Source organism: Arachis ipaensis, chromosome B6, assembly GCF_059453495.1.
Source record: "Arachis ipaensis isolate K30076 ecotype BB chromosome B6, ASM5945349v1, whole genome shotgun sequence".
Lineage (NCBI taxonomy): Eukaryota > Viridiplantae > Streptophyta > Magnoliopsida > Fabales > Fabaceae > Arachis > Arachis ipaensis.
In genome coordinates, this window is record NC_142441.1 from 98374039 (window position 1) to 98393421 (window position 19383).

The 19383-nt window shown below is 39.6% G+C and overlaps 1 non-coding gene across 1 annotated transcript; it reads right to left on the reverse strand.

The window, feature by feature from the left end:
- Positions 1-19048: 19048 nt before the first annotated feature.
- Positions 19049-19155, reverse strand: LOC148561914 (small nucleolar RNA R71). The gene has a single exon (XR_015886915.1). It is a non-coding gene; the product is annotated as a small nucleolar RNA R71 (small nucleolar RNA).
- Between the last annotated feature and the right edge of the window lie 228 nt (positions 19156-19383).

Below are 19383 nucleotides of genomic sequence, written 5' to 3' on the forward strand. Positions count from 1 at the left end.
TGACTACTTCGTTCATTCCCCCTTCAATCCTTGGGTTCAATAACATCAGAAATGAGTTGGATTGGGCTCAAAATGCTCTAGAAATCGCTGGTCACGATTTCACTTTAGTGGACCACGTGCTCAATCGGTGCGCACGCGTACATGGCACGTGCGTGCCCCTATACGCGATGCAACATATGGCAAATTTTATATTATTTCGAAGTTCCGGATGTTATCTTTCCAACGCAACTAGAACCGCCTCATTTGGACCTCTGTAGCTCAAGTTATGGTCGTTTGAGTGCGAAGAGGTCAGGCTTGACACCTTTACGGTTCCTTCATTTCTTCATGAGTTCTCCCACTTTGCATGCTTTTCTCCTCACTTCTTCCATCCAATACTTGCCTTATGAACCGAAAATTACTCAACAAACATATCAAGGCATCGAATGGAATTAAAGTGAATTAGAATCACTAATTTTAGGGCCTAAAAAGCATGTTTTTACATTTAAGCACAAATCAAGGGAGAATTGTAAAACCATGCTATTTCATTGAATAAATGTGGGAAAAGGTGATAAAATCCCCCAAATTAAGAACAAGATAAATGACAAAATCGGGGTTTATCAAATCTTCCCACACTTAAACCAAGCATGTCCTGATGCTAAGAATAAAGAAGGACAAGAAAATGGGTATGAACATTTATTCAATGTAAAGAAACTATATGCACCTATCTATATGAATGCAACTAAATGCAAAATGGTTCTACCTACTTGGTCAAAAGTAAATCAATCTCCATGAATATATATCAAGTAGGGCTAAGTAGTATGATAACTCATGAATCCTACCAATTTGAATATCAAAATAAATCACAAATAGACTTGCAAGAAGAAAGCTCATGAAAGCCGGGAACAAGGAATTGAGCATCGAACCCTCACCGGAAGTGTATCCACTCTAGTCGCTCAAGTGTATAGGGTTGATTCACTCAATTCTCTTCTACTCATGCTTTCCAAGATTTGTTTTTCTTATAACAATCAATAATTATTCAATGCATGCATACATTCATCATGAGGACTTATTCATAGGTTGTAATGGGGCTAGGGTAAAGGTAAGGATGCATATGGTCAAGTGAGCTTGAAATTTGTATCTTTGATTAGCCTAAGCTCTCACCTAACACATATAACAACCTATACAATTCTAATACAATACCTAGCTGATGCCAGGGCATTTTGGTAAGTTTCACTGACCTTTTTCTTTACTCTTTTAGGATAGTTTCATGCATTTTCTTAGTAAATAAGCAAGTTTTGGATAAATATACACTTACATCTTGATTCAAGCAAACATTGTGAACTTTTCATGATTTCATGAGAATTTTGCATGAATTGAATGAGAATATGGATGATGCATGATCTCATGACTTGAAACAAAGCTTTGATGCACCTTGTTTGTTTGATTTCAGGACAAAGGAAGCAAAGAAGAGCCACGTTAGGAGCCACGTTAGTCTCACTAACGTGACCACTAACGTGGAAAGGGAGCAAGCTTGCAACGTTAGTGGTAAAGTTACCACCAATAACGCCCTCGAATGCCATCATAACCCACGTTAGTTGCCACGTTAGTTACACTAACGTGGGAACTAACGTGGAAGAAAGGAGGAGCTTCAACGTTAGTGGTGAAAGTGAACACCACTAACGCCACACTAAGCCGCGTTAATCCAATTAACGTGGACTTTAGCGTGAGGTAAAGAAGAGGTCGCAAGCGTTAGTGACACTCGCCTTTGTCACTAACGCTAGGCTAAGATTGTATTGCCTAGGTTAGTGGTCACGTTAAGACCACTAACGTGAAGGGTAACGTTGAGCAATGAATTATAGGCCAACCTTAGTGACACTCACCCTTGTCACAAACGTTGGAGATGGCAAGCATACCTACGTTAGTGGCCATGTTAATTACACTAACGTGGAGAACTAACATGGGAAAGTGGGGCACTTTGAAACGTTAGTGACAAAGGTGAGTGTCACTAACGCTCTCGAAGCTTGGGCATGCCCACGTTAGTTACACTAACGTGGACCATTAACGTGGAAGAAAGGGATAAGAAGCAACATTATTAGTAAAAGTGAATGCCAATAACGTTTGCGAAGGGCTAAGAGGCAACGTTAGTGGCCACGTTAGTACTACTAACGTTGAAGTTAACGTGGATCACTTAGTTTGGAACGTTAGTGACAAAGTTATCATCACTAACGCTCTCGAACCCAAAATTACACTTAACGTTAACGCCACTAACGTCCTAACTAACTTCCCATCATGCCTAACTCACACTTTCTTTGCAAGCAAAGCTGAGCCCACTAGAGACTGTAACTGCTTCAACTGAAGATCAAAGGCCCATATCCAAGACTTGAAGAGCTAACTAGAAGATCTGAAGAGTAGTATATATAGGGATAGTTTTGAATTGAAAAGGGATTGGGAACTTGAGAACTATACTCTGTATATTTTACTTTCTCTGCAACTCTAGTTTATTTTCAGAATGTACTTTTCATTTTTGCTTTCCATTTCCAGAGCTATGAACAACTAAACCCCTTTTCATTGGGTTAGGGAGCTCTGTTGTAATTTGATGGATCAATAATAGTTTTCATTATTCTTCTTCTTTCTTTTCTCTTGATTTTACTAGAAAGCTTTCGTTTTTCATCCAATTGGTTAGCTATCTTTGAAGAGAAGCTCTCCATAATTGGATCTCCTCGGAACCTTGGAAGAGGAATGAGGAGATCATGCTAGACATGCTTTCTCATGCTGGACCAAATTGGGGTTTGGATGGATATAGTGACATATAATCCTACCAACACTTTGATTTGGGAATGCATGTGGTATAATCAATAACCAAACTTCATCTCTTCCCATGAGCAATTAAATCAAGGAATTGGGCAATTGTTCAAGCTTAGAGAGATTGGGTTGCCAAGAAATTGGAATCAATCACTTAAGATTGCCAAGGAGATCAATGAATGCATTGATTGAGGAAGAGATGAAAATGAACTTGATCCACAGAATGCAACATCTCCTAAGCCCAATAAATCCCCCATTTCTGATCTTACCCATTCTCTTTATTTTCTGCCATTTATTTTTCCGCTAATTTCCCCAAATCCCCATTTAAGATTTTGCAATTTACTTTATGCCATTTACATTCTGCCATTTATTTCCAGCATTTACATTTTCTGTTACTTACTTTCCCGCCATTTAATTTCTGTAATTCCTCAACTCAATTTCTGCTTAGCTCAACTAGAACATTCCTCTAATTAAAGTTGCTTGACCAATCAATCCCTGTGGGATTCGACCTCACTCTATTGTGAGTTTTTACTTGACGACAATTCGGTATACAAACGCCAGGATGGCAGGGAGGAGACAAAACTCATTTTTATTCAAATTTTTCATTTTAAATCTTGATTTTCATACTTCAATTCATGATTTCTTGCATAAACATGTTAAGAACCTTGATTTCTAAATTCCATAATTTCTAAAAACCCTACCCTAAAAATATCAAATGTATTTTAATCCATAAGCACCAGGCCTCTTTGCAAATTCAATCCAACTCTTTTCAAAATTTTTTTTACAAATCTATCTTTTCAACTCATCAATATCTTTTTCAAAACCTCCACTTTATCTTTTTTTTCAAAATCTAAATCTATCTTTTTCAAAAATCTTCTATATCCTCTCAATTTTAAACTATATTTTCTCTTATCATATCTTCTATCTTATCTTTTCCAAATAAATCTTTTTATCATATCTTTATCTCTTTTTTTTCGAAAACCCACCCTCCTCCCCTATAAATTTGAGTTCGGCCTCCCTCCTCTCCCATCAACAATTGCACCTAGCTCTCCTTCTATCCCTCTCCTTTCTTTTCTTTTGCTTGAGGACAGGCAAACCTCTAAGTTTGGTGTGTTTATCCGCGATCACTAAGATCATGGCCCCCAAAGGAAAACAACCCACTCCAAGAGGCAAGAAAGAGAGCGTTCCAAAACCACTTTGGAATCAAGGGAAGTTCTTATCTAAAGAACATTCGGACCATTATAACAAAATAATGGGTCTGAGATCAGTGATCCCGGAAGTTAGATTCGATTTGGAAGAAGATGAATATCCGGAGATCCAGGAGCAAATTCGAATCAGGAACTGGGAAGTCCTAGCTAATCCTGAAACGAATGTGGAAAGGAATATGATCCAGGAGTTCTATGCTAATATGTGGCAGACTGACAAGCAAAAACTATCTGGAACTGCCTTCTATGAATATCGGACCATGGTCAGAGGAAAGATTGTTCATACCACCCCTGACAAGATCAGAGAAATCTTAAAGCTACCTCAGCTGAAAGATGATCCAGATTCCTTCAACAGGAGAATGATGAGAACAGACAAGGGTCTGGATAAGATTCTAGAGGACATATGTATCCCTGGAGCCAGGTGGACCACCAACACAAAGGGTGTCCCAAATCAACTCAAGAGAGAAGATCTCAAACTAGTCGCCAGAGGACGGCTGGACTTCATTGGGCATTCTCTGTTGCCTACTAGCAACCGTTCTGAAGTCACAGTTAAAAGAGCAGTGATGATCCATTGCATCATGAAGGGAAAGGAAGTGGAAGTTCATCAGCTGATCTCTGCTGAAATCTACAAAATTGCTAACAAAAATGCTAAGGAGGCCAGGTTGGCTTATCCAAGCGTGATATCGCTGCTCTGCAAGGATGCTGGAGTAAGGATGGGAATAACTGAGTACATCTCAGTTGAGAAACCAATTACCAAGGCATCAATGGAAAAACAACAAGCGCAGGAATTCCTCCCAGAAATCCCTCAATCTGAATATTGGGAGTATCTTGAGACGTCTATCACCAAGATACGGGAAGCTATGGAGCAAATAATAAAAGAACAGAAGGAACACAGTCAAATTCTTACCTATATGTTTAAAGAACAAGAGGAGCAAGGGCGTGACTTAAGGGACTTGAAGCGCTAGAAGTTATCTCTTGCAGGACCGAGCACCCCAAGGATCAGAGGAACCCCTGTTCCCCCAGAATAAAGGTTGTTAAATTCTAATTTTTGCTTTAAATCTGTGATAGTGTCATTAGAAAAGTTCACCTTAGGAGTCATATAGTAGTAATTAGTATCTATTTTGCTCTTATCTCCAATTAAGCTATAGTTTATTTTTCTCATCATCAGCAAACATGAATAAAATAGTAGATCTTTTGAATAAGAGGCAATAAAATTTCGAGTTTTAATAAGAGAAATTCTAATTAGTTACATGTGGTGGCAATACTTTCTGTCTTCTGAATGAATGCTTGAACAGTGCATATGTCTTTTGAATTTGTTGCTTAAGACTGTTAAATATGTTGGCTCTTGAAAGAATGATGAACATGAGACATGTTATTGATAATCTGAAAAATCATAAAAATGATTCTTGAAGCAAGAAAAAGCAGCAAAAAAAAAAAAAGAGAAAAAGAGCAGAAAAAGCCAATAGCCCTTAAAACCAAAAGGCAAGGGTAATAAAACGGATCCCAAGGCTTTGAGCATCAGTGGATAGGAGGGCCTAAGGGACTAAAATCCTGGCCTAAGCGGCTAAACCAAGCTGTCCCTAACCATGTGCTTCTGGCGTGAAGGTGTCAAGTGAAAACTTGAGACTGAGCGGTTAAAGTCAAGGTCCAAAGCAGAAAGAAGAGTGTGCTTAAGAACTCTGGACACCTCTAATTGGGGACTTTAGCAAAGCTAACTCACAATCCAAAGGGTTCACCCAATTATGTGTCTGTGGCATTTATGTATCCAGTGGTAACACTGGAAAACAAAGTGCTTAGGGCCACGGCCAAGACTCATGAAATAGCTGTGTTCAAGAATCATCATACTGAAATAGGAGAATCAATAACACTATCTGAATTCTAAGTTCTTATAGATGCCAATCACTCTGAGCTTCAATGGATAAAGTGAGATGCCAAAACTGTTCGGAAGCAAAAAGCTGCTAGTCCCGCTCATCTAATTAGAATCTGAGCTTCACTCAAAAACCCTGAGATATTATTGCTTCTAAACCTATTAGTCTTCTATTTTATTTGTCTAGTTGCTTGAGGAGAAGCAACAGTTTAAGTTTGGTGTTGTGATGAGCGGATATTTTATACGCTTTTCGGAGTTAATTTCATATAGTTTTTAGTATGTTTTAGTTAGTTTTTAGTTTATTTTCATTAGTTTTTAGGAAAAATTCATATTTCTGGAATTTACTATGAGTTGTGTGTTTTTCTGTAATTTCAAGTATTTTTCTGGCTGAAATTGAAGGAGCTGAGCAAAAATCTGATTTAGGCTGAAAAAGGACTGCTGATGTTGTTGGATTCTGACCTCCCTGCACTCAAAGTGGATTTTATGGAGCTACAGAACTCGAAATGGCGTGCTTCCAATTGCGTTGGAAAGTAGACATCTAGGGCTTTCCAGCAATATATAATAGTTCATACTTTGCTCAAGGATAGATGACGTAAACTGGCATTCAACGCCAGTTCTCTGCCCAATTCTAGCGTCCAGCGCCAGAAAAGGATTAAAAGTTGGAGTTCAACGCCAGAAATGGATCCAAACCTGGCGTTGAACACCCAAAATGGCCTTATGCACGTGAATTACTTAAATCTCAGCCCCAGCACACACCAAGTGGGCCCCAAAAGTGGATCTCTATACCATCTGCTATAGTTTACTCATTTTCTGTAAACCTAGGCTACTAGTTTAATATTTAAACAACTTTTAGAGACTTATTTTGTATCTCATGACATTTTTAGATCTGAACTTTGTACTCTTTGACGGCATGAGTCTCTAAACTCCATTGTTGGGGGTGAGGGGCTCTGTTATGTCTCGATGAATTAATGCAAGTATTTCTGTTTTCCATTCAAACACGCTTGTTCCTACCTAAGATGTTCATTCGCGCTTAACTGTGATGAAGGTGATGATCCGTGACACTCATCACCTTCCTCAACCCATGAACGTGTGACTGACAACCACCTCCGTTCTATATCCGATTGAATGAGTATCTCTTAGATCTCTTAATTAGAATCTTCGTGGTATAAGCTAGAACTGATGGCAGCATTCATGAGAATCCGGAAAGTCTAAACCTTGTCTATGGTATTCCGAGTAGGATTCAATGATCGAATGACTGTGACGAGCTTCAAACTCCCGAGTGCTGGGCGTTAGTGACAGACGCAAAAGGATGAAGAATCCTATTCCAGTATGATCGAGAACCGACAGATGATTAGCCGTGCTGTGACAGAGCATGTGAGCATATTCTTCACTGAGAGGATGGGATGTAGCCATTGACGACGGTGACCCCCTACATACAGCTTGCCATGGGAGGACGTGCATGCGTAAATCAGAAGACAGAGGAAAGCAGAGATTCAGAAGACAAAGCATCTCCAAAACTCCAACATATTCTCCATTACTGCATAACAAGTAACCTTTAATTTATGCTCTCTTGGTTATTCGCAATTCAACTGATAAACATAACTGACTTCCTGACTAAGATTTACAAGATAACCATAGATTGCTTCAAACCAACAATCTCCGTGGGATTCGACCCTTACTCACGTAAGGTATTACTTGGACGACCCAGTGCACTTGCTGGTAAGTGGTACGAGTTGTGAAAAGTGTGATTCACAATTCGTGCACCAAGTTTTTGGTGCCGTTGCCGGGGATTGTTCGTGTTTGGACAACTAACGGTTTATTTTGTTGCTTAGATTAGGAAAAATTTCTTTTTTGTTTAGAGTCTCTTATTGTTGTCGTGTTAAAAATTTTAGAATCCTTATTTTCTTTTTAAAATATTTTTCAAAAATAATTTCTCTATTAAATCTTGTGCCAAACTTTAAGTTTGGTGTTTTCTTGTTGATTTTTCTATGTTTTTCAAAAAATTTTAGTTTGATTTTCTAAAAATTTTAAGTTTGGTGTTCTTCCTTCATGTTCTTGTGTTCTTGTGAGTCTTCAAAGTGTTCGTGAGTTTTCCTTGTGTCTTGGTCTTAAAATTTTTAAGTTTGGTGTTCCTTGGTGTTTTTCCACAAAAAATTTTTGAAAACAAGGAGCATTAGATCTAAAAATTTTAAATCTTGTGCTATCTTATTATTTTTCTCTCTCTTCTTAAAATTCAAAAATATATTTTCTCTCTATTTTAAAGCATCTTTTTCGAAATCTAATTCTAAAATTTAGATTTTTATTTCAAAATTTAAAACCTTTTTCAAAAATCATCATATCCTTTTCAAAATCTCCTAACCACTTTCTCTCTCCTCACTTTTTCGAAAATCTTTCACTCATTTTTATTTATTTTATTTTGATTTATTTTGATTTCGAAATAAATAAATAAATAAATAAATAAAAATAATTTCTATATCATCTCCCTTTCTCCATCATGGACCTAAGCGGAAATGAACAGTCCAGGAGGACTCTGGGGTCATATTCTAACCCCTCTACTGCTTCATATGGAAGTAGTATCTGCATACCCTCCATTGGAGTCAGTAGCTTTGAGTTGAATCCTCAGCTCATTATCATGGTGCAGCAAAGTTGCTAGTATTCCGGTCTTCCACAGGAAGAACCTACAGAGTTTCTGGCACAGTTTCTACAGATTGCTGACACAGTACATGATAAAGAAATAGATCAGGATGTCTACAGACTATTACTATTTCCATTTGCTGTAAAAGATCAAGCTAAGAGGTGGTTGAATAACCAACCTAAGGCCAGCATAAAGATATGAAAACAGCTGACAGAAAAATTCCTGAATCAGTACTTTCTCCCAAAACGGATGACACAGCTAAGGCTGGACATCCAAGGCTTTAAACAAGGAGATAATGAATCTCTTTATGATGCCTGGGAGAGATACAGAGAGATGCTACGAAAATGCCCCTCTGAAATGTTTTCAGAGTGGGTTCAGTTAGACATCTTCTATTATGGGCTTGCTGAAGGAGCTCAGATGTCTCTAGATTACTCAGCTGGTGGATCTATCCACATGAGAAAGACAATTGAAGAGGCTCAAGAGCTCATTGATACAGTTGCCAGGAATCAGCATCTGTACCTAAGCAGTGACCCTTCCATGAAAGAAGAGGTTAAAACAGCAACTGCTGAACTCAGTCCTGTAAAACAAGCTGCTGAATTCAATCAGCAATTGGACTTTCTGACAAAGCAGTTAGCCTAATTCAAAGATAGACTACAAGAGACAAGGATGGCTAACATACATATGGACGAACAGTTTAAGCAAACAAAGCAGCAGCTGTCAAGGCAAATAGTAGAAGAATGCCAAGCAGTTCAACTAAGAAGTGGGAAAACATTAAGTACCCCACCTCAAGGCAGCAAAAAGCTAAGAAATGAGCAAACCACCCAAAATTCACCTGAGGACAGTAAGAGCCCAGGGAAGAGTAATTCTGGAACTAAAACGCCAGAAAATTGGTGGAAGGCTGGCGCTGAACGCCCAGACCATGCTCAGGACTGGCGTTCAATGCCAGAAACAAGGCAGGACTGGCGTTCAATGCTAGAAATGGGCAAGGATCTGGCGTTGAACGCCCAAAATTGGCAAGATTTGGCGCTGAACGCCCAAAATGGGCACAATTCTGGCATTCAAACGCCAGGAGTAGATAAGGAGCTGGCGTCCAGTTTCACTCCAGCTTCTAACTCTGGCACTCAATTGCCAGTGAGGGATCAGACACACACAAATGCTGATAACAACCTCTCTAAAAAGGCTTCTTCAACCACTTCTGTAGGCAATAAACCTGCAGCAATTAAGGTTGAGGAATATAAAGCCAATATACCTTATCCTCAAAAACTCCGGAAAGAGGAGCAGGATAAGCAATTTGCTCGCTTTGCAAATTACCTCAGGACTCTTGAAATAAAGATTCCATTTGCAGAAGCACTTGAGCAAATACCTTCTTATGCCAAGTTCATGAAAGAGATCTTGAGTCATAAAAAGGATTGGAGAGAAACAGAAAGAGTTCTCCTCACTGAAGAATGCAGTGCAGTCATTCTGAAAAGCTTTCCTGAGAAGCTCAAAGATCCTGGGAGTTTTCTGATACCATGCATATTAGAAGGTCAATGCACCAAGACAGCTTTATGCGATCTTGGGACAAGCATCAACCTAATACCTGCATCCACTATCAGAAAGCTTGGCTTAACTGAAGAAGTTAAACCAACCAGGATATGTCTCCAACTTGCTGATGGCTCCACTAAATACCCATCAGGCATGATTGAAGACATGATTGTCAGAGTTGGGCCATTCGCCTTTCCCACTGACTTTGTTGTGTTGGAAATGGAGGAGCACAAGAGTGCTACTCTCATTCTAGGAAGACCCTTCCTAGCAACTGGACGATCCCTCATTGACGTCCAACAGGGGGAAATAACCCTGAGAGTCAATGATGATGAGTTTAAGTTGAACGCTGTCAAAGCCATGCAGCATCCAGACACATCAAAAGACTGCATGAAAGTTGATCTTATTGACTCTTTGGTAGAAGAGATCAACATGGCTAAGAGTCTTGAATCAGAGTTGAAAAACATCTTTAAAGATGTTCAGCTTGATTTAGAGGATTCAGAGGACATGAAAGAGCCTCTAAAATTTCTTCTGAAAGAGGAAAAACCTCCAAAACCCGAGCTCAAGCCATTACCATCATCCTTGAAATATGCGTTTCTGGGAGAAGGTGACACTTTTTCAGTGATCATAAGCTCTGCTTTAAATTCACAGGAAGAGGAGGCACTTATTCAAGTGCTAAGGACACACAAGACAGCTCTTGGGTGGTCCATAGGTGATCTTAAGGGCATAAGCCCAGCTAGATGCATGCACAAAATCTTATTGGAGGATAATGCCAAACCAGTGGTTCAACCACAGAGGCGGCTAAATCCAACCATGAAAGAAGTGGTGCAGAAAGAGGTCACCAAACTACTAGAGGCTGGGATTATTTATCCTATTTCTGATAGCCCCTGGGTGAGCCCTGTCCAAGTCGTCCCAAAAAAGGGAGGCATGACAGTGATTCATAATGAAAAAAATGAACTAGTTCCTACAAGAATAGTTACAGGGTGGCGCATGTGTATTGACTACAGAAGGCTCAATACAGCCACCAGAAAGGATTATTTTCCTTTACCATTCATAGACCAGATGCTAGAAAGACTAGCAGGTCATGATTATTACTGCTTTTTGGACGGCTACTCAGGCTATAACCAGATTGCAGTAGATCCTCAGGATCAAGAGAAAACAGCATTCACATGTCCATCTGGAGTGTTTGCTTATAGAAGGATGCCATTTGGGCTATGTAATGCGCCTGCAACCTTCCAGAGATGCATGCTCTCTATTTTCTCTGATATGGTGGAAAAATTTCTGGAAGTCTTCATGGATGACTTCTCAGTATATGGAGACTCATTCAGCTCCTATCTTGATCACCTGAAACTTGTTATGAAAAGATGCCAAGAAACCAAACTAGTTTTAAACTGGGAAAAATGTCACCTCATGGTGACTGAAGGGATTGTTCTTGGGCATAAAATTTAAAACAAGGGAATAGAGGTGGATCAAGCAAAAATAGAGGTAATTGAAAAATTACCACCACCTGCCAATGTTAAGGCAATCAGAAGCTTTCTGGGGCACGCAGGATTCTATAGGAGGTTTATAAAGGATTTTTCAAAAATCGCAAAACCTCTAAGAAATCTGCTAGCTGCGGACACGCCATTTGTGTTTGACACAGAGTGCCTGTAGGCGTTTGAAATGCTGAAAGCTAAGCTGGTCACAGCACCAGTCATTTCTGCACCAGACTGGACGTTACCATTTGAGCTAATGTGTGATGCCAGTGACCACGCCATTGGTGCAGTATTGGGACAGAGGCATGACAAGCTTCTGCATGTCATTTATTATGCTAGTCGCATTTTAAATGATGCCCAGAAAAATTACACAACCACAGAAAAAGAATTACTTGCAGTGGTTTACGCCATTGACAAGTTCAGATCATACTTAGTAGGATCAAAAGTGATTGTGTATACTGATCATGCTGCTCTTAAATATCTACTCACAAAGCAGGATTCAAAACCCAGGCTCATCAGATGGGTGTTGCTTCTGCAAGAGTTTGATATAGAAATAAGAGACAGAAAAGGGACAGAGAACCAAGTAGCTGATCATCTGTCCCGGATAGAGCTAGTAGAAGGGACGCCCCTCCCCTCTCTTGAGATCTCTGACACTTTTCCGGATGAGCATTTATTTTCCATTCAGGAAATACCATGGTTTGCCGATATTGCAAACTATAAAGCTGCAAGGTTCATACCCAAGGAGTACAACAGGATACAAAAGAAGAAATTAATTACTGATGCAAAGTACTACTTGTGGGATGAACCTTATCTCTTTAAGAGATGTGCAGACGGAATAATCCGTAGGTGTGTGCCTAGAGAAGAAGCACAGAGGATCCTGTGGCATTGCCATGGATCTCAATATGGAGGCCATTTTGGGGGTGAGCGAACAGCCACCAAGGTCCTCCAATGTGGCTTCTATTAGCCCACACTCTATAAAGATTCTCGAGAGTTTGTACACAACTGTGACAGTTGCCAAAGAGCTAGTAATTTGCCTCACGGTTATGCCATGCCTCAACAAGGAATCTTGAAAATTGAGTTGTTTGATGTATGGGGAATTGACTTCATGGGACCCTTCCCACCATCATACTCAAACACTTATATTCTGGTGGCAGTTGACTATGTATCAAAATGGGTTGAGGCCATTGCCACACCCACCAATGATACTAAAACAGTGCTGAAGTTCCTCCAGAAACACATCTTTAGTAGGTTTGGTGTCCCTAGAGTACTCATCAGTGATGGGGGCACTCACTTCTGCAATAAACAGCTTTACTCTGCCATGGTTCGGTATGGAATTCGCCATAAGGTGGCTACTCCATATCATCCACAAACTAATGGGCAAGCTGAAGTCTCTAACAGAGAATTAAAGAGAATCCTAGAATGGACAGTAAGTACCCGTAGAAAGGATTGGGCACGGAGCTTGGATGATGCTCTCTGGGCTTACAGAACATCATTCAAGACCCCTATAGGGACCTCTCCATACCAACTTGTGTATGGTAAGGCATGTCACCTGCCCGTGGAACTGGAACATAAAGCCTACTGGACAACCAGATTCCTAAACTTTGATGCCAAATTAGCAGGAGAAAAAAGATTGCTCCAGCTAAATGAGCTAGAGGAATTCAGATTCACAGCTTTCGAAAATGCCAAGCTTTATAAAGAAAAATAAAAAAAGTGGCATGACAGAAAGCTGTCATCTAGAATCTTTGAACCAGGACAGAAGGTTCTGTTGTTTAACTCTAGACTCAGGCTATTCCCCGGAAAACTAAAATCCTGGTGGAGAGGACCATACGTGATTACAAGTGTATCACCATATGGTTATGTGGAGCTTCAAGATATTGATTCTGATAAGAAGTTCATTGTCAATGGACAGAGAATCAAGCACTATCTTGAGGGCAACATTGAGCAAGAGTGCTCAAAGCTGAAGCTAGATTAAAAGCTCAGCAAGGTCCAGCTAAAGACAATAAAGAAGCGCTTGCTGGGAGGCAACCCAGCCATGGGGCAACAATCCTCTAAGCATTTTGCCCTATTTTTAGTTTTATTTGTTTATATAAAGTTCACTGACACTAAGGTGAGGAATCATTTGTATAAGTCCACAGAGTTACAGAAGGACTCGGCACACAAAACAGAGAAAAGGAGCTCACTGGCAAGAAAGCGCCAGTAAAAGTGTATTTTGGGCGTTCAACGCCCAAAATGGGCATCCACTGGGCGTTGAACGCCAGTAATGGTAGCAATCTGGGCGTTCAACGCCAGAAATGGGCACCCACTGGGCGTTGAACGCCAGTAATGGCAGCAGCTGGGTGTTGAACGCCCAGGAGAGCAGCATTTAGGCGTTGAACGCCCAAAACAGGCAGTGTTTGGGCGTTCAAACGCCAGGATGGCAGGGAGGAGACAAAACTCATTTTTATTCAAATTTTTTCATTCTAAATCTTGATTTTCATACTTCAATTCATGATTTCTTGCATAAACATGTTAAGAACCTTGATTTCTAAATTCCATAATTTCTAAAAACCCTACCCTAAAAATATCAAATGTATTTTAATCCATAAGCACCAGGCCTCTTTGCAAATTCAATCCAACTCTTTTCAAAATTTTTTTTTACAAATCTATCTTTTCAACTCATCAATATCTTTTTCAAAACCTCCACTTTATCTTTTTTTTCAAAATCTAAATCTATCTTTTTCAAAAATCTTCTATATCCTCTCAATTTTAAACTATATTTTCTCTTATCATATCTTCTATCTTATCTTTTCCAAATAAATCTTTTTATCATATCTTTATCTCTTTTTTTTCGAAAACCCACCCTCCCCCCCTATAAATTTGAGTTCGGGCTCCCTCCTCTCCCATCAACAATTGCACCTAGCTCTCCTTCTATCCCTCTCCTTTCTTTTCTTTTGCTTGAGGACAAGCAAACCTCTAAGTTTGGTGTGTTTATCCGCGATCACTAAGATCATGGCCCCCAAAGGAAAACAACCCACTCCAAGAGGCAAGAAAGAGAGCGTTCCAAAACCACTTTAGAATCAAGGGAAGTTCTTATCTAAAGAACATTCGGACCATTATAACAAAATAATGGGTCTGAGATTAGTGATCCCGGAAGTTAGATTCGATTTGAAAGAAGATGAATATCCGGAGATCCAGGAGAAAATTCGAATCAGGAACTGGGAAGTCCTAGCTAATCCTGAAACGAAGGTGGGAAGGAATATGATCCAGGAGTTCTATGCTAATATGTGGCAGACTGACAAGCAAAAACTATCTGGAACTGCCTTCTATGAATATCGGACCATGGTCAGAGGAAAGATTGTTCATACCACCCCTGACAAGATCAGAGAAATCTTAAAGCTACCTCAGCTGAAAGATGATCCAGATTCCTTCAACAGGAGAATGATGAGAACAGACAAGGGTCTGGATAAGATTCTAGAGGACATATGTATCCCTGGAGCCAGGTGGACCACCAACACAAAGGGTGTCCCAAATCAACTCAAGAGAGAAGATCTCAAACCAGTCGCCAGAGGATGGCTGGACTTCATTGGGAATTCTCTGTTGCCTACTAGCAACCGTTCTGAAGTCACAGTTAAAAGAGCAGTGATGATCCATTGAATCATGATGGAAAAGAAAGTGGAAGTTCATCAGCTGATCTCTGCTGAAATCTACAAAATTGCTAACAAAAATTCTAAGGAGGCCAGGTTGGCTTATCCAAGCGTGATATCGCTGCTCTGCAAGGATGCTGGAGTAAGGATGGGAATAACTGAGTACATCTCAGTTGAGAAACCAATTACCAAGGCATCAATGGAAAAATAACAAGCGCAGGAATTCCTCCCAGAAATCCCTCAATCTGAATATTGGGAGTATCTTGAGACGTCTATCACCATGATACGGGAAGCTATGGAGCAAATAATAAAAGAACAGAAGGAACACAGTCAAATTCTTACCTATATGTTTAAAGAATAAGAGGAGCAAGGGCGTGACTTAAGGGACTTAAAGCGCTAGAAGTTATCTCTTGCAGGACCGAGCACCCCAAGGATCAGAGGAACCCCTGTTCCCCCAGAATAAAGGTTGTTAAATTCCAATTTCTGCTTTAAATCTGTGATAGTGTCATTAGAAAAGTTCACCTTAGGAGTCATATAGTAGTAATCAGTATCTATTTTGGTCTTATCTCCAATTAAGCTATAGTTTATTTTTCTCATCATCAGCAAACATGAATAAAATAGTAGATCTTTTGAATAAGAGGCAATAAAATTTTGAGTTTTAATAAGAGAAATTCTAATTAGTTACATGTGGTGGCAATACTTTCTGTCTTCTGAATGAATGCTTGAACAGTGCATATGTCTTTTGAATTTGTTGCTTAAGACTGTTAAATATGTTGGCTCTTGAAAGAATGATGAACATGAGACATGTTATTGATAATCTGAAAAATCATAAAAATGATTCTTGAAGCAAGAAAAAGCAGCAAAAAAAAAAGAGAAAAAGAGCAGAAAAAGCCAATAGCCCTTAAAACCAAAAGGCAAGGGTAATAAAAAGGATCCCAAGGCTTTGAGCATCAGTGGATAGGAGGGCCTAAGGGACTAAAATCCTGGCCTAAGTGGCTAAACCAAGCTGTCCCTAACCATGTGCTTATGGCGTGAAGGTGTCAAGTGAAAACTTGAGACTGAGCGGTTAAAGTCAAGGTCCAAAGCAGAAAGAAGAGTGTGCTTAAGAACTCTGGACACCTCTAATTGGGGACTTTAGCAAAGCTGAGTCACAATCCAAAGGGTTCACCCAATTATGTGTCTGTGGCATTTATGTATCCAGTGGTAACACTGGAAAACAAAGTGCTTAGGGCCACGGCCAAGACTCATGAAATAGCTGTGTTCAAGAATCATCATACTGAAATAGGAGAATCAATAACACTATCTGAATTCTAAGTTCTTATAGATGCCAATCACTCTGAGCTTCAATGGATAAAGTGAGATGCCAAAATTGTTCGGAAGCAAAAAGCTGCTAGTCCCGCTCATCTAATTAGAATCTGAGCTTCACTCAAAAACTCTGAGATATTATTGCTTCTCAACTTATTAGTCTTCTATTTTATTTGTCTAGTTGCTTGAGGACAAGCAACAGTTTAAGTTTGGTGTTGTGATGAGCGGATATTTTATACGCTTTTTGGAGTTAATTTCATATAGTTTTTAGTATGTTTTAGTTAGTTTTTAGTTTATTTTCATTAGTTTTTAGGAAAAATTCATATTTCTGGACTTTACTATGAGTTGTGTGTTTTTCTGTAATTTCAGGTATTTTTCTGGCTGAAGTTGAAGGAGCTGAGCAAAAATCTGATTTAGGCTGAAAAAGGACTGCTGATGCTGTTGGATTCTGACCTCCCTGCACTCAAAGTAGATTTTCTGGAGCTACAGAACTCAAAATGGCGTGCTTCCAATTGCGTTGGAAAGTAGACATCCAGAGCTTTCCAGAAATATATAATAGTCTATACTTTGCTCAAGGATAGATGACGTAAACTGGCGTTCAACGCCAGTTCTCTGCCCAATTCTGGCGTCTAGCGCCAGAAACGGATTAAAAGTTGGAGTTCAACGCCAGAAATGGATCCAAACCTGGCGTTGAACGCCCAAAATGGCCTTATGCACGTGAATTACTTAAATCTCAGCCCCAGCACACACCAAGTGGGCCCCAGAAGTGGATCTCTATACCATCTGCTATAGTTTATTCATTTTCTGTAAACCTAGGCTACTAGTTTAGTATTTAAACAACTTTTAGAGACTTATTTTGTATCTCATGACATTTTTAGATATGAACTTTGTACTCTTTGAAGGCATGAGTCTCTAAACTCCATTGTTGGGGATGAGGGGCTCTGCTGTGTCTCGATGAATTAATGCAAGTATTTCTGTTTTCCATTCAAACAAGCTTGTTCCTATCTAAGATGTTCATTCGCGCTTAACTGTGATGGAGGTGATGATCTGTGACACTCATCACCTTCCTCAACCCATGAACGTGTGCCTGACAACCACCTCCGTTCTATATCCGATTGAATGAGTATCTCTTAGATCTCTTAATTAGAATCTTCGTGGTATAAGCTAGAACTGATGGCAGCATTCATGAGAGTCCGGAAAGTCTAAACCTTGTCTATGGTATTCCGAGTAGGATTCAATGATCGAATGACTGTGACAAACTTCAAACTCGCGAGTGCTGGGCGTTAGTGACAGACGCAAAAGGATGAAGAATCCTATTCCAGTATGATCGAGAACCGACAGATGATTAGCCGTGCTGTGACAGAGCATGTGAGCATATTCTTCACTGAGAGGATGGGATGTAGCCATTGACGACGGTGACCCCCTACATACAGCTTGCCATGGGAGGACGTGCATGCGTAAATCAGAAGACAGAGGAAAGCAGAGATTCAGAAGACAAAGCATCTCCAAAACTCCAACATATTCTCCATTACTGCATAACAAGTAACCTTTAATTTATGCTCTCTTCGTTATTCGCAATTCAACTGATAAACATAACTGACTTCCTGACTAAGATTTACAAGATAACCATAGATTGCTTCAAACCAACAATCTCCGTGGGATTCGACCCTTACTCACGTAAGGTATTACTTGGACGACCCAGTGCACTTGCTGGTAAGTGGTACGAGTTGTGAAAAGTGTGATTCACAATTCGTGCACCAGGCGCCGTTGCTGGGGATTGATTTCGTGTCGAAAATGATTAAGTCGGAGGATAACTAGATTGAACATTTTTCTTTTATTTTGTTTAATTCCATTTGAGTGATTTACTTTCAGTTTTAGTTATTTTCTTTCCTTTATCCTTTACCCATTTGTTGTGATTTCGTCATTGTTTACAAGTTAGTTAACTAACCCACTAACTGTTTGATATATTACATCACTCACACTAACGGCCATTCTAACAAGAGTAATTTCCATTCATTTTCTCTCTTGCTTTTTGCCTTGTTGGTTGTATGACAGGTAGAAAAAGCGGGGCTTCAACTTCCTTTGATTCTGAACCTGAGAGGACCTTCCTTAGATTAAGGAGGGAAGCAAGAGGAAAGAGAGTCGTTGGTGCTGAGGAAGAGGAAGAGTATTTTGAACCAAATTTGGAGGAGAATATGGAGAACCACCATGAAGAAGAGGCTCACAACCATGCTAGAGAAGGTCCAGTAAATCATGTTGGGCAAGAGAGAAGAGTTCTAGGCTCTTATATCAATCCAAACCCAGGAAAATATGGAAGTAGCATCCAAAAGCCAACCATACATGCGAATAACTTTGAACTAAAATCCCAGCTCATCACCCTCGTTTAGAACAACTGTGCATTCGGAGGAAGTGCCCAAGAAGACCCAAATCAACATCTCACCACCTTTCTAAGGATATGCGATATTGTAAAGTCTAATGGTGTTCATCCTGACACCTATAGACTGCTTCCGTTTCCCTTTTCAATCAAGGATAAAGTATCCAAATGGATGGAATCCTTCCCGAAGGAGAGTTTGACAACCTGGAAAGATGTGGTAAACAAATTCTTGGCGAGATTCTATCCTCCTTAAAGAATCAACAGGTTGAGAGTTGAGGTGCAAACCTTCAGGCAACAAGATGGTGAAACTCTCTATGAAGCATGGGAGAGGTTTAAGGACTTGACAAGAAGGTGCCCTGATAAACCATTATTTTATGGTTTATATTGTGTTTAATTGAGTGATTTTATCATATCTTTATCTACATATTCATTAAATTAGCATGTAGTTACAATTCCTTCCTAAAAATACTTCATGGTTGAAAACTTGCTTCCTAGAGACTTTTAATTATGTATTTTAATTCTTCTTTATTCCATTCGATGCCGTGATATATGTGTTAAGTGTTTCAGGCTTTATAGGGCATGAATGACTTGGAAATT